This window comes from Staurois parvus, unplaced genomic scaffold (assembly GCF_062004578.1).
Source record: "Staurois parvus isolate SC_StPar_1 unplaced genomic scaffold, SC_StPar_1.0 ptg000750l, whole genome shotgun sequence".
Lineage (NCBI taxonomy): Eukaryota > Metazoa > Chordata > Amphibia > Anura > Ranidae > Staurois > Staurois parvus.
Genome location: NW_028318546.1, coordinates 916,789 through 933,417, shown reverse-complemented (window position 1 = coordinate 933,417; position 16,629 = coordinate 916,789).

Below are 16,629 nucleotides of genomic sequence, written 5' to 3'. Positions count from 1 at the left end.
GTGAACAAGTGCTCTGGGACTTAGACTCCGCGCTCTGGAAGCACCTGACCAGTAGATTGCTAGAGGTACCGCCGGCGGTCCCTTACAGCAGCACTCCCTTTAAGAGACTGCTTCTAATCTCAGCTTGTTACCTGTAGTAAAGACACCTGGTAGCCAGACATTTTGATGAATGATAGGGGATCAAATACTTATTTCCCTTATGAACATGAAAATCAGTGCATAATGTGTTAGATGCATTTCTTTTGAATTTTTTGTTGCTATTCTGTCTCTCAGTGTTACAATACACCTACCATTCAATTTTTTAAACTGATCATTTCTTTGTGAGTGGGTAAACATTCAAAATCAGCAGGGGATCAAATACTTATTTCCTTCACTGTATACTGTATATATATATATACATATATACATACATATATATACATATATACATATATATATATATACATATATACACACATACATACATACATATATACACATCACCAGTATATCTGTTTGTATTAATATATATATATTTTTTTTTTGTTTTGTTTTGTACATAAATAAATTATTTATTTATCAAATTGGTGATATTTGTGTATATGGTAGGAAATCATATTGGTGAAAAGAACTCAAGGAAAATTACAGTGTGGTGAAACATTTGTTAAGGTGTCCATATTATTGAATATTAATAATTAAGTTATTTGTTGTAACGGCTGGAGGCACTGCGTTATTATTGTTTACGGGAGTCGGACACCGCCCAATTTATTTATAAAATTATCTCAAAAGTACCACAGGTATAGACTATTACAATAGTCTCACCTTATTTCATACCACTGGCCAATGATATACTTGTTGAGGCAAAAAAAAAAGAATTTTTTTAACTCTAAAGGAAAGAGAATTTATTTTCGAACAAATCCCTGAGCGTCCTAAAGGGGTGGTGGTGTTCCTTTAATTAGAAGAGCTTCAAAAATTGTGGCCAGCAGCCTCTCACTACTCAGAAGTTTGATGTTGAGTCTCCTCACTCTCGTGGGTGTCTGGAACATGGAACACATGGCTAAATTGCCTCTGAAGGTTTCCATGGGAGCTAGTAATCGCCTTGATCATTTTTACAGCAATCTCAGGCAATCTCAGTGTCATGACAGCAATATCAGAAGCCCTCCATGTGAAAAGCTGACATAGAGCTTAGACTTTCCAGTCCTTTTCCTCCTCTCTCTGGCACCATTCTGCTTGGACTTGTAGTACCACAAGGTTCTGCATCCAGGGGACTATACCCCTCAGAGTTCCATGCAGCTCCCAGCAGCATACAATTCTCTTGACCCTATGGAGCTATAGCCAATTGAAGCTCCCTGTGACAAATTTTGTGTCTCCCCCTCTCCTTCCACAGCCCGATCATGGCGAGAGAGATAAAAATGTGCATCCAACAACATGTTAAAGTAAAACAATCTTCTCCAAGTTATCTGTATACAGTGCAATTATATTTAATATTTGTTCTGAAGAAGTTGATGTTTTGCCATATCCTTTCTAATATTCAGTGCCAGAACCAGGTCATCTAGAGCCCATGGCAAAGATGCCAAACGCCCCCCCCCCAAAAAAAATGTATAAACATTATGGCCCTGATTTACTATTGTGCCTGGGTGCATTTCCGTGGACGAACGTCTACTTTTTATGAGCGACCGTCTACTTTTACCCCAGAATGTGATTTACTATTGAGCAGCGTCCATAAGTAGACGCCCAATCGAATTTACTAACAAGACAAACGCCCGGAATCAGACTCACAAAGCAGACTTGCTAAGAGGCACGTCTAGCACCATGAAAAATCACTGCAGAGACATGTTCACTTTGAAATCTGGTTTGCCAAATATCAGGACTTCACTTTAAACAATATCTGCCATTTAAAAAAAAATTAAGTATGTGTTAAAAATAGTTTTTTAAAGCAAATCAACACAGTAAAAAACTAGACGCCCGTGCAGTGTCTTTGGCCGATATAACTGAGCATGTGCAGAACACATTTTAGACGTCCTCTGTGGGCGCTTGCTTTTTAGCCACTGCTCAATAGTAAATCTCAGTGTGGATTGCTCTGACAGCCGGCACTCGGTCGCGTCTACTGTGTTTAACAAACAGCACTAAGCATATCTTTATGTATTCTAATTTGATTTCCCTAGTTCTAGTGATTCTATTTGTGTTTCTTATCCTTTATAGTTATTTCTGTAATGATTTTACTTATTTTGAAGGTCTAGATAATATTTATTTTGACAGCTGAATGTAAAAATAAAGGTCCGCAATAAAAAAAAAAAAAAAACCAAAACAGCGTGGGTCCCCCTTCTCATCCATACCAAGCCCTTCAGGTCTGGTATGGATATTAAGGGGGAACTCCACACCGTAATTTAAAAAACAAAACAGCGTGGGTCCCCCTCAATATCCATACCAGACCCTTATCCGAGCATAAAAAAAAGCTATGGGGCGGGGCCAGCCGGGGACATCATCCGAGTGACCCGCCCCATGTCACATGCTTACTGTTCCTGGCTGGCCCCGCCCTATACCTATATAAGAACTGTCAGACTGTCTCCTGCATTCAGCTAGTTAGCCTCAGTGGAGAGACAGGGTGACAGTTCTCAAATAGGTAAGGGACGGGGATGATGTCCCCGGCTGGCCCTGCCCCATACCTATATAAGAACTGTCAGCTAGCCTTTTTTTCACAAGGCTGGAAGCCTCCGATGGGAGCGGAACTTTTTTTTCTTTTTTCGGGTCGCCGCCGCCGTGATTGATGTTGGATCTACTTCAGGGGACATTGTTTTAATAAAGGACTTGTCAAAGACCCTGTACTGTGTTTTTTTTACACCACACTTTGTTTTTTTGTGAATAAGTCACGGGACCATGTACCGCAGACTCATTCACGTAGGGGGGGGGCCGGGATCTGGGGGCCTGTGGCCTGGTATGGTTCAGGAGGGGGGGGCGCTCACTCGTCCCCCCCCCCTTTCCTGACCTGCCGGGCTGCATGCTCGGATAAGGGTCTGGTATGGATATTGAGGGGGTCCCCACGCTGTTTTTGTTTTTACATTGTGGCATGGAGTTCCCCCTTAATATCCATACTAGACCTGAAGGGCTTGGTATGGATGGGAGGGGGGACCCACGCTGTTTTTTTAATTATTTCTTTAATTCGCAGAAATAATTTAAAATTCAGCTGTCAGTGGGAAACCCCGATGACAGCTGAAACATTTCTTCTGTCCCTGCAGAGAGCTCCGCTATTATATTTGACATTAAAAAGTATAGAGACTGCAACATTGTATCTATTTGTATCCATTCCGGATATAGATGTTTTTATTCGGATACAAATAGATACAAGGTTGCAAGCTTTATACTTTTTAATGTCAAATATAATAGCGCAGCTCTCTACAGGGACAGAAGTAATTACTTCGCTATTATATTTGCCAGCCATAGACAGGGCGAAAATCGGACAATTTTTTTTACCATTGGTGGTAACGTCGGCCCATTGAACAACCGATTTTTTTTTTTTTTTTTTTTTTTTTAAATGGTCAGTTTTCGCCCCATCTATGGCCTGCATTTTTCTTTTTCTTCTTTTTCTTATGTGCAGATTTTTTATCTGTTAAAAGATCAGCCAATTTGCCGATCATTGCAGCTAAAATCGGCCGATCTGCAAAATCGGACGATTTTTATCCAAATTTACCAATTAAAAAAAGTGGCAAAATCCCCAAAAATGACTGACCAATTAACCCACTAACGGCCCAAAAATCAGCCGATTTTTTTTTTCGGACGATTTTAGACCCATCTAAAGCAGGCCATAGATGGGTCTAAAATCGGCCGATTTTTCTGCCGGAAAAAAAATCGAACGATTTTCGGGCCGTTAGTGGGTTAATTGGTCAGCTGTTTTTCGTGATTTTGGCACTTTTTTTTATCAGTAAACTTGGAAAAAAAATGTCCAACTTTACAGATAAACAAAATATGCTAAAATCCCGAAAAATGGCCAGCCAATTATCCCACTAACGGAAGAGGCCCTTGCCCCCATTAACATGGGGACAAGGTGCTTTGGGGGGAGCCCCCCTGCCCCAAAGCACCCCCCCATGTTGAGGGCATGTGGCCTGGTATGGTTCAGGAGGGGGGGCGCTCGCTCGTCCCCCCCCTTTCCTGACCTGCCGGGCTGCATGCTCGGATAAGGGTCTGGTATGGATTTTGGGGGGATCCCCAAGCTGTTTTTTATTTAATTTCGGCGTTGAGTTACCCCTTAATATCCATACCAGACCCGAAGGGCTTGGTGTGGATGGGAGGGGGGACCCCATGCCGTTTATTTATTTATTATGGTGCTGGTTTTTAAATGTAATTTTCCCTTTTTTTTCTTCACTATAGCTCAGAAATTCACCTGTCACTTCCCCCAGCTAAAAGAGAAAGTTTTCTTGGAATTTATATCCCTAAAGGAAATAATGTTTACTTTGAGTTTATTTAAAGATACAAAGTTTTCTGTAACTTCGGTGAAAGTGACTTCTAAGCTTGTGAACTATAGTGAAGAAAAAAAAAGGCTGGCATTTGCATTTGAAAATCGGCGCCGACATACACTTTGTATTGCGAAAAAAATTATTAACAATTGTGTAAACCGAGGCATTATTTTCAATGGATTTTCATTCGTAAACCAAAAATTAAGTTAACCGAAGCGTTGGTAAACCGAAGTATGCCTGTATTAGTATTGCAATCCTTTGTATTGGAATACATAGAACCAACATACATCTGAATTGGCAAAATAGCACATTTGTGTCACATTTGAGATATCTGGCTAGTTACACTGACCTTGCCCAGGGACCTAGGATTGATTCACACCACAGAAATACAGGCAGGTTTAGTGTTCAACAGCTCCGTGGATTAGTGGTTAGCACTACTGTCTCACAACGCTAGGGTGTTGGTTTGAATCCCAACCACGGCAATGAATTTGCATGCTCTCTGTGTGACTACCCTAACATACATGTGCTGGTGGCAGCATCTTTGCTTTCTGTTTAAATGATCCCTAGAATGTGAATTAGAATGAGGCCTTGTCTGTTCAAACACCTTTAAAGTAGCACCTTATGTGAATGTCAAATGATGGGATGAGATAATAGCCTGGACTAATGATTGATTGGACAATGTTGGTTTGCACTCCACCTCCTTTTGGGAAAGTTTGTTAAACCATGAAAAGAGTGAGCGAAAGAAATGGATTAAAGAAAAAAAATTAAATAATGGCATGGAGTCCCCCCCTCCCCAATCCATAACAGACCCTTATCTGAGAGTGCAGATACCGCATGCCTTCAAAGATTTATTTCCTTTGTTGAATTGCCTGCTTGGTTCACACTGGATGTGATTTAAAATTGTGCTTTTTGTTGGCAATTTCACCGTGTTTTCTGTAGATTTACCAATGAGTTATTGCGTTTTCAATTGTGTTTTGCATTGCGATTTCTATTGTAGTCTATATGTGAAATCACTACAAAATGCTGAAAAAGTTAGACGAGAACTACTTTTGAAATTGTGCTGCAGCAAATCGCTTACGTTAAGACACTCACATCCACATTCATTAGATCGGATATTAGGTACAATTTCAATTCCCAAATTGCACCTGAAATAGTGCACCCTGGATGCGACTTGGCATGCGATTTTCATGGCATGCGACTTGCAAATCGTATGCCAAGTCGCACCCTATTGTCTGCTATTAGAGCAGTCACATGGGTGCGTTTCCAACACTGATTTCTAAAGTAGTACATGTACTACTTTTGTGATGATTTGCATAGATATCTGTGTCAGATGTCTTGCAAATCATAAGGAAATCAGGATCTTCACTGTACGTCGCACAATTTCTAAATCGGCTTTGAGTGTAAGGACTTTTTTTGTTTGATTTCCTGAGTTTTTCCGATTTATGGGAAATGCCGCATACTAGCAAAAGTGAATTGACATTTTCAGTATTGCATGCGAGATGTGGTCATGTGACTGCCTTAACTCATGCGATAATCTGGAGTGAATTGTGCCCATAGGGCCAAGAAATATTGCCAATAGGGTTCCCTTTCACATTCCTGTTCAATGTTCTGTTCTATGCTGCACAGGTACACGTCACTGTGGCTTTCTTTCTGACTCTGATTTGTGGGGCCTGTACACCAAGGGTTAAGGCAGGTGGAAAGAGGATTCATCAGGTGCAAACACTTTCTCTGACCAAATGAATGACAGTGGTGGGTGTGGCCTACCTTATATAAGGAGATTCAGTTGGGGCTGATTTTTGCCTTGTACAGGCACATTATTTCTGCATGTCCTTGTCTGTGGTGGTTTGGGGGAGGAAGAGATATTGTGGTGAATTGCCCCCAGGCCACACTCACGCTGTGTTTTGATGTGGGCTGTAAATGTTTTGCATGTTCTTCCTTCTAAGGTGTTTGTGTGTTTTTGTACAATGATTGTGTGTTTATTATCTTTGCATTGTAATCCTAACACATGTCAATTGCTCTGCTCTTCCAAATTTGCTTTATTTAGAATGAAATGCAGTTTTCAGACAAACCTGATGAGAAATGTATGTGTGGGGGATTTGGGGAGGTGGGAGGTGTTATTTTGGCACACATGTATTTTTATATTGATATTTCGATCTGCAGCTTTTGTGAATAAGCCCAAGTGATATTAACCGTTGGTTTCCTGCTGTAACCTGTGAAAGCACAGTTCATTATAAGTATAATCTTTTAGATTGTAAGCTCTTATGAGCAGGACCGTTCTATTTTAGCAACATCAATCCTGTGGTTTTTTTTTTTGGTTTTTTTTCACACCAAGATATTGAATGTAGCTTTTTGTTGCTGTCCAAATAAATGTGGAATGTGTATTTGATCAATAAACATTTGTACTATGTATTTTTTGGGGGGATTATTTCATGTTCTAGTTGAATGTTGCACAGTGGCTAAATGGTTTGCACTTCCACCTGGCAGTATTAGGGTTGTTGGTTCAAATCCCAGCCACGGCACCTCCTGCCTGGAGTTTGCATGTTCTCCCTGTGCCTGTGTTTCCTCCGGGTACTCTGGTTTCCTCCCACACTCTAAAGACATGCTTGTAGGTTAATTGGATCCTGTCAAAATTGGCCCTAGTATATGTATGAATGTAAGTTAGGGCTCTTAGTACGCCCCTTGAGGGTTAGGGACTGATGTGAATTTACCACATCTATATGTAAAGCGCTGTGTAAATTGACAGCGCTATATAAGTATCTGAAATGTACTAGCACCCCTAACACTTATTTTTGCTAGCTATATAATATGCCCAAATCTTCCTTGTTAGAGCGCACATGTGCAAGTATGTCCAAAATAACAAACCAAAAGCCCCCTATTGCACGACAAGACCATGTTCTGTACCAATGAATAGGTCGTGTTCAATGTGCAGCTAGCTATTCTTTTCCTACAATCCTCTTAACAGTAATAAATTGGGCCCCCAATTTATGTTGACTTTGGGTCTTTACTGGCAAATATATATTCGCCAATCTCATATACACAGTATAGCTGAAAGCATACATTCACCAATGCCAAATCTACAATAGAACTGCAAACATATATTTGCGAATGTCATATACACAATGGAGCCGCATGTAAAATTGCTATGGTGCACAAATAAACACCAAGACAGCTGTTGGAGGAGGCGCTAGAGCAGCTGTCATACTGGAAATATGTCATGACGTTTGCGGAAGGACGTTTGCACACACCCGGAAGTGGAAGTGGGGAGTGTGAGTGGATGGGAGTGTAGTTAGAAGAGTTTAGTGGTAATTTGCAAGTCTATTTTTTAGTTTTGTGAATTGTTCTTTTGTGGAATTCCAGACCACATCTGGACATGGCGAGATCGCTGTTCTCCACCGAGGAGCTGATCCTCATTTGCTGGGGAAACATTACTAATATTTGTTGTATTTTCAGTTGAAAACATGTCCAATTCCTAGATCCATTGAGGTACATAGCAGAGGTTCAAGGTTCTTCCTAACTATACAGGCGGCATAGACACAAGCATACACCCAGGGCCACTGTTAGATATCATGGGGCCCCGTACAGCATACCTGACAGCCCCCCACCGCCAGAGAAAATATCCAAATTATATTTATGGTAAAAATACACTAAAAACATTATTAATGGACATAATCCCAACCATATTCCTGTGAAATCTAAATGATAAAACTGTACTGAGTTCATAAATAAAGCTGTGGGTGTAATTGAGGTTTTGGGACTCATGGGTGCTGTGGCCTGTAGAGTGGGAATCAGTGGTTTGTTTTTGTGGCTATCGCCGTTTGCAGGCAACCTATGTTACACTATGGAATTGCTGCAGGTCATAATTTGACAAGCATATGGGTGCAGATGTACAGCCCTGAACACAGACAGTGAGCATTCAGGGCCACTTCCCCACTCCTTCACACCTGTCAGATAAAAACCTGTGTTCATACAGCTGCTGTGTCCCCATAGTGTAACAGGTGGCTCTAGCCACATAAACAACCCACTCATTCATGCTGTAATGTGTGGGAACATGCAAAAATACTGCAGGCATATTATTTTAAAAGTATGTTGCACCTAACCGTGCACATCTGCAAAGGGCATTGCATTTCTTTGCTGTGCTGGAAAATGTGTGTTCTTGCATGCGTTTCTGCACCACCAATGGTGTGAACAAGTCCTAAGGGCCAGTTCACACTATAGAAACAGTCTAGATGTGTTCCTGATGCGTTTTTGCATGCCCTTTTGACATTCATGTTTAGTGTGTTCCAGTACATTTTGGATGCGTTTTGGACATGTTTACATTTTTGTATCCCTTCCCGTTAGTTTTTTCTACTTCCTTTTTATTCAATTTAATTAGGGACATGTGCGTTTTAGTACATTCAAGGATGTTTCAATGTGTTCCAGTACAGTTCTGTGCAGAAACAATGCAGCGTGGTCAACTTTGTTTACAGCACCTGCAATGCACTGCAAATGCAAGCACTGATGTGAACTATGACATTGACAACCATATAACCTTCTTTCTGTGCGTTTGTGATGCCGAAAAAGCAACTGAAACACATGTAGTGTGAACTGGTCCTAAAGATTATTAGAGGTAAGGGAACGGGACTGACCAGGGATTGTGAATTCAATCAGACTAGTGGTGATATACAATCAGCAATCGTATAATAATGTGAGATCTGAGTTGTAGCTGATAGAAATGAGACACATTCACTTGATCAGTAAATAGTTAAAAAGAGTGGGGCGGTGATCTATAGATTTGCATATGGGACAGGTGATGATGGGGTGGGGGAGGGGGTCAAGTTGTATAAGGAGACAGATTTAAAAGAAGAGAAAAAAGTTACAATGAAATATACACAGCATGAAACTTGCACATTTCCTAATTGGCAGAAGAACAGGACGCAGGTAACATTCATCCACTTTCTAGTCATTATGAAAAATCATAATTGATTGATCAATATTCCTGCCACTGACACAACCCAGAAAACTGATCTCCATTTTTTTAATGTTCATAAATGTCAAGGAGCTTATAATCTAAGGGCAGAAACTCAGCCATGTAATTAGGTCCAATGAACCTAATAGCATGTCTTTTGAGTGTTGGCAGAAACACATCCATAGAGGGAAAGCATGCAAACTGGGATGTAGTCATCACTGGGATAAGAATGCTTAACCCAAACGCTGTAAGTTCTGAGCTCTAACCACTAAACCACTGTGGGAGACACAGTCTGTGCTACAATGTAGAATAGTTACATTGTTTAAAAATGATAAAGCGAGCGCTGGTCAAATTATATAGACTACTAAAATGGTATTACACAAGATAAATATAACCACGAACAGTAGTGCATGAACTCGTGAAGGTCATCCACCCTTGTGACAGTGTACTACACTATTGAGCAACTTTCTGGCTCCTGTGGCTGAGCTAATTCCTCCCCAGGACCATTTGGGCACCCACCCTGATGGATGGATGGATGGCTGGCTGGAGCTGGATGACTAACCCATAGCTGCCAGCATACCGCTGCACCCCCAGATGTGTGATGTGTATAACCCAAGCGCATTAATACTTTTGTTCTGGTGAGTGTAGACCAGTCCCAAGGGTGGTTTACCTTTCACGAGTTCATGCACTACTGTCCGTCACGGAGAGACCACACGTGCCATTCATAGGCACTCTCTGAGTTGGTACTCTCACACGAAGGACATTCCATTATTCAGGAATGATTATATGAACTTATTTTAGCACCATTTACCATTTTACATCATTATTGCAATTATTTGCACTTTTTGGTTTTTACATGCGTTCATTATTGATCACATGCATTTATAGCGCTGCACTTGTCTTTAACATAGAATAGTTACGTGATTAACCATTAGCCGCCCGGCCAATGGCCGTTTGGCGGCTTCAGAAGTGTCTCTCCGTTCCGGGTACACGCCATTTGGCGTGCTCCCGCACATGCGCCGTTTGCGCTAGTGCAGAGCGGCGCAGCAGTGCGATCTGTCATCAGCCGTGTACCTCGGACACGGCCGATGACAGATCCGAGTACCGGCTCCCGTTGCTGGTACCATGTGACCTGCTGTGACCAATCACAGCAGGTCACATGACAGTTGTATACAATGGATGGCTTCATTCATGATGCCATCCATTGTATACTAGTGCCTAGCTGTGAATGGTCACAGCTAATCACATGCACATGTCATGTGATTAGCTGTGACCAAATCACAGCTAAGCACAAAAAAAAAAAAAAAAAAAAAAGCTGAATGAATCGATTTCATTCAGGTAAATGCTTGCTTATAGCAAAGTAATTCTTTGCTATAAGCAAATTGTGTAAAAAAAAAAAAAAAATACTGATCACTTCCCCAAAGTAGTACAATGTTACTATGGTAACATTGTACTACTTTGGTTATAGTAAAATATGAAAAAAAATCTTAAAAAAAAAAAAAAAAAAATGTAATAAAAAATTAAATATAATAAAAAAATTTAAAAAAATTAAAAAAATATATATATATATATTTTTTTTCATACTGTCACCAGTCAGTGTCCCTGTTCACCGCCATGCCAGTTATATGATGACGCTGTACTGCACTGGTGACAGTATGTAAAAAAAAAAATAGTGAAAATAATTTTTTTCATTTTTTCATTTTCCGAAAAATTATGACAAAAAAATACAACTTCAAAAAACTCGCCATGCCTCTTATGAAGTACGTCGGACTGTCTACTCTGCAAAAAGGGGTCATTTGGGGATATCTGTACTATTCTGACATTCTTGGACCTCAAGAAATTAGATTGGCCGTCAGTACTTCAGGATTGATCAATTTTCAGATCTATACCATAGTTTGTGAACTCCATAACTTTCCTACAAACTAAAAAATACATCCTAATTTGGGTTATTTTCACCAAAGACATGTAGCAGAATACATCTCGGCCTAAATTTATGAAGAACAATTATTTATTTGTAAACTTTTATAACAGAAACAAAGAAAAATGTGGTTTTTTTTTTAAATTTTTGGTTTTTATTTTGTTAATTTAGCAAAAAATAAAAACCCCAGCGGTGATTAAATACCACCAAAAGAAAGCTCTAGTTGTGTGAAGAAAATTATAAAATTTTAGTTTGGGTACAGTGTTGTATGACCGCGCAATTGTCATTCAAAGTGTGAGAGCGCTGAAACCTGAAAAATGGCCTGGGCAGGAAGGTGTAAAATTGCACGGTATTGAAACGGTTAAAGAGAATGAAGATATATCATTATATTGGGAAATTAGAACTCGACATTCCAAATTATTTGAGATAAAAGTGTGAAAATGTTATACATTTGAAAATAGAATGTATGACATTCATTAGTAAATGCATTAGTTGTCTGATCATTTTGGAGAAACAGCAAAAAAAAAAAAACAGTTCTAATATAGGTGTACTATTTGTTACATTCTAAATATTCTCTTTTGCTAACACAAAAACGCCAATGCTACAATGCCCGCGCTTGTGCACCATCTAGCGTATCCGGTACTGCACCTAAAAATGTGCCAGACGTGATTCCACATTTACTAATAGCAAAGTAGACGTTCGTCAATGAGATTGCTAGACGCCGCTCAGAAGACTGACAGGTCTTGATTGATTTAACTGAGTCTGCCTGAATGGTCAGAGTCTGCTAGTAGACTCACATCTTAGTAAATCAGGGCCTATGTGTCAGCAAAAATCCCTTCCTTCTTCTCCCAAATAAATATAAGCTCTAATATTCATATTTACCCACTAAGCATAAATTCCCTTTACAGGCCAACATTTTCCACAAACAGAAATTCTTCTTCCAGTACAAATCCTGCTTCCTAGCACAAATCCTCTAACGCTCAAATTCCCCCTCTGAGCATGAATCACCCCCCCTCAAATCCCTTTATCCCAGCACAAATCCCACCCAAAACCCCCTCTACCAGCACAAATCCACCTCCCCCCCAAATTTCCCCTCCTAGCACAAATCCTCTAATCCTCCCTACTATCATAAATCTCCCAAACCCCCCTTCCTAACACAAAGCCCCCTCCTAGTTCAAATCCCCCTCCCTCCAAAACACCCCTTCTAGCCCAAATCCCCACTGTACCCAGGGCAGCCTTCCCTCCTGCCCACCCCTTGTCCCGGCCCTGCTAATATTTACTGGTGTCTGGGAGGGTTCACCTACATTATTGCCACCTAATCATTCTCCAGAGGAAGAGAAATCTTCCATAGGGAATGAAAGAATTCTGACAATACTTTAGAAATGAGGACTCTTTTGTTGCATTTCTTATTACAGGGGATGATTTTCAGTGCATACTGCTGGGAACAACAGTGACCCAATCACATGAAGTGTAAATTAGATTTCTGGGGGCTTTCCAGACCAAAATGTACCAAAATGTATTTGCATATTTACTTACATTAACTATAACATTAGCCACAAAGATGGAATGATCTACTAATCCAGCTGATGTCATTAGACATGAGATGATCTCAAGGGGAAAATACAAAAACTTTGTCCAGTAAGCCCATAGTAAGTCAAAGACAGTTATACTTGGCAGCACTCCTTTTCCAAAGAAATGAACATGCATGCTAAGGCAACCTGAATTTGCAGGTATTTGCCCAAGACAACAGCTTCCCCTAATGGTCATATCATGCATGTATGAATCTCCAGTCAAACTCTGAAGTTTTGACCATCTATAGACAGTTTCCAATTACGTTTAAAGTAAATAAAGTTTGTGATAAAGCTTTCTCACAGAAAAATTGACATTTTTTTAATGGGTGCAGTAAAATAATTACATTCTTTTCAATTGAAATAGGAATAGTAGCCTTAAAGAAAAGGTCATAAAGAAAACATGATTGAGCTTATCTCCACAGAGATGAGCTGACTCATCTAATCAGTCACCTGACTCAGCTAATCAGCAACCTCTATGGAGAGCCCTCACCTTGAGGTATCTACACATAGCTTTTTTCTTGCCCAGAGAGCCCCTGAAAGTTGGTAGATCTAACGTACACAAAATAGCTTGGTTTTCCCCAGTCAAGCACACAGCTTCCTTACCTATAGAATGAGTCTTATCAGACCTCTGACTTGACATCAGTATTTTCCTATACTGAGAACTTCCAGATTTGAGCTCCCCTGAAGTACTTTGGAAAAACAGTATGCAAAGTCTGCCTTTAGTTTCTTATGATAGCCTAAGCATGTTGTCTTTATGTTAAGTTTACATTAATCATTCACAACCATGGTTTAAGCATGCTATCCTATGGGTTTATATTAAATATAAATGTTCTTTTGAGCTACGTTGTTGTCTGTGAGTTGCAGATATTTAAAGAGACCAGGCAAGACATCACCTAGGTATTTTCTAGTTTATGTTTTGAATAGTAAATAGTAAAACCATTAATTTTCTTTCCAAAAGTAGAAGAGTGTGTGGGTAGCAAGAGTTTGCAAGTGTATGAGCAGCAAGGGTTTGCAAGACCAACCTTCCCCCACAAAACCTTCCTCCATGCTGGGCCTAACTGTCATAGCCAGGTTGTGTGTATGCCCTTTTCTATATATTCACAATACTGTGGGAAAGAAGGAACACCAGAATAAAATGTATCATGTACAACCTTGTCAGGAAAGGGTATAACAGCCAGAGCCATCTTTAACTTCCAAGTGGTTCCTGTAGCAGAGTGACCCCATGCCACTGAGGAAAATGGTGGTTTACATCAGATTTTGGAGAAAACAGGCATGTTAATGATGTAGGTGTGTGCTGCATTTATATTAGAGCCAGAGAGAGAGTTCAGGGGGAGATCAGAGTGTGGTCTCATTGAAGGGTCAGAGGACCCATCTGGAAGCCAAGAGACAGAGGTCAGGTCGACTCCTATCGGGGTGTCAAGAGAACCCCCTTCCATAGGCCAGAGGTGAGCCTTACAGCAAGGTGCTGTGTCTAAAGGATAGAGAGCCAAGTATCCAGGAGAGGTACTGCAAGTGAAGCTGAGTGAGCTTTTTCCAGTGTGTGAATTTCTGTTCAAGTTGGCGAAGGTCCCCTGTGTGGGAAATCATACATTTGTGAACTTTTGCCTTCTTTCAAATAAATGTGGGCTACCAAGCCCTTAAAAATAGTTCCTGTCTGCCGTGGGCTCACTAAAACAACTCATCTACCACAAGAGCAAACTACCCCGTGTCACATTCCATAACTTCTGTATAGCAACTGTATTTTGAGGAATAGTCTCCTCCTGTTGTTGATTCCGCATAAAGAATTTCTTGCAGAGTTTCACTACGGAGGTAGCTTCACTATACAGAACTTTCAAGAGCGCCCCCTTGACCTGCTGTATTGGCTCTATCATGCAGGACTAACACTGCCAAGCCCCCCCTCCCCCCCCCAAAAAAATGGATGGCTAAATCAGGAAGGTGTGCCACAGGGATCAAAAATTGTCCAGCTAAATTCTCCATCTGTTCCACCAAATCTGGCAGGGGAATATTTCTGTCATTGAACTTTGATTAACACCAGTGCAGCTCCCTGCATTGCCACTCTTTAAAGCAGTGACTCCCCTTACAACTGCATATCAGAATGATCATTTTGTAAAGTGCTACGCAAACTGTTGGTGCCACTGTATATGAATCCTCTTTTCATGAAAAGTATCCTGCACTTTTTTGTCTATTTGGATTGATCAGGTTTGTAACAGATTTAAAGAAGCCCTACTGTAATTTTTATTCTCTTCAGTAGTTCGTATACGATACAACCAAGCTTCAATATGTCTTGGGTGAGATGTAAATACCTGAGCAGAATTTGTGAGGAAATTAATAAAGTTAAATAAAATACCATGTGAACCGCGCATAAATTAAGTGCATTAAATTTGACAATACATGAGTAATATTGCTTCACATATGCAAAGTGAATAACTATAACATTCAGTCCCAATACGGAAAAATAAAATGCCCAAGTGTTGAATACTAATTGGTGAACTTCGTGCAAAAAATGACAGGTGCTCCTCTGTGCTCTATTGGTGCCCCACATGGATATGCACTCACTGTTAGCTATGGACCACCTATCTCTAGGTTGGTCTTAAGTGCCTGGTTAGGGACTATTCCAATGTGTGATGGTAAGAATGGCACCAATATTCATTCCTGGGAATCATACGATCTGGCTGATAGTAACCAATAGGATAATGACCAGTGTGGATCTTAAAGACAGTGCAGTTTTAAAAGAGCATGTTTAAACGTTCTCCTCTCCTCCCAAGCAGTTTCAGCATGTGAACAGAAACAAAAGCAAACATCCCATAGTGTAAAACCATAAAAAACTTTATTGATGGGGAGAAATTATAAGAATAAAGCTCACAAGCAAAGTGCCCATAACCTGGCACACAGTGTATTCAGCCTTGCTGCCTGTGAATAGGAACCAAGATGGCCACCACATCCCAGCTGCATTCCAAAGGGTGAAAATGACATCAGCGGAAGTTGCGTCATCAAACCTCGACCGGTTTCGATCAATAGAACGTCATCAAGAAGTGCAAAATCTGCCATTTTGGAGATGGTATTTATACACAGCAGTGATCATAGCACTTGCTGCAGCTGTGTCACTTAATTACTTGCCTGAATCTAGCCATAATTACCTGCAACATTGCTGAATACAGTATACATATACTAGATATGCTTGGGCTAGTAAACAAAACTTTAAATTAAATCGTAGAGTAAATCAAGTACATAAAATACAGCGATATGGTCCTTAAAGGGAAAAACTCCTGCCTACTAATAATGCCTAAATCTTTTAACGGAATATTAAAAAGATGTAAACCAACACAGTATATTCCCAAAGGGAGTCATAAATTCTGTCAGGTTTGCATACTTTAAGCTGTATTCCTGTATTCTTAGTCTCTATGCAGGAAAAACTAATTAAAGAAGAATATACTCTCCCAAGCTATACTAAAATGCCTGATGTAAATCAAAATTGATCTTAAAGGGGACAAGCCACTCAGACCAATTATCCCAGAATAAGGGATGTTACATACTGTAAGCTCTACTCTAGATACGGTCTATAAAAAAAAGTAGTCTATAACAATCTAAATGCTAAAATAACTTTTTTAAGGGGGAATATGCTCTCCCAAGCTTAGTGGAACTCTTATGTAAATCACAAATTTAATTCTAATAGAAGACAATCCACTCAGGTTGATTAGCCCAGAGTAAGAACCATGTTCTTGAATTGGGGGTACCCAATCCATGAAATAGGGGTACATATCTATA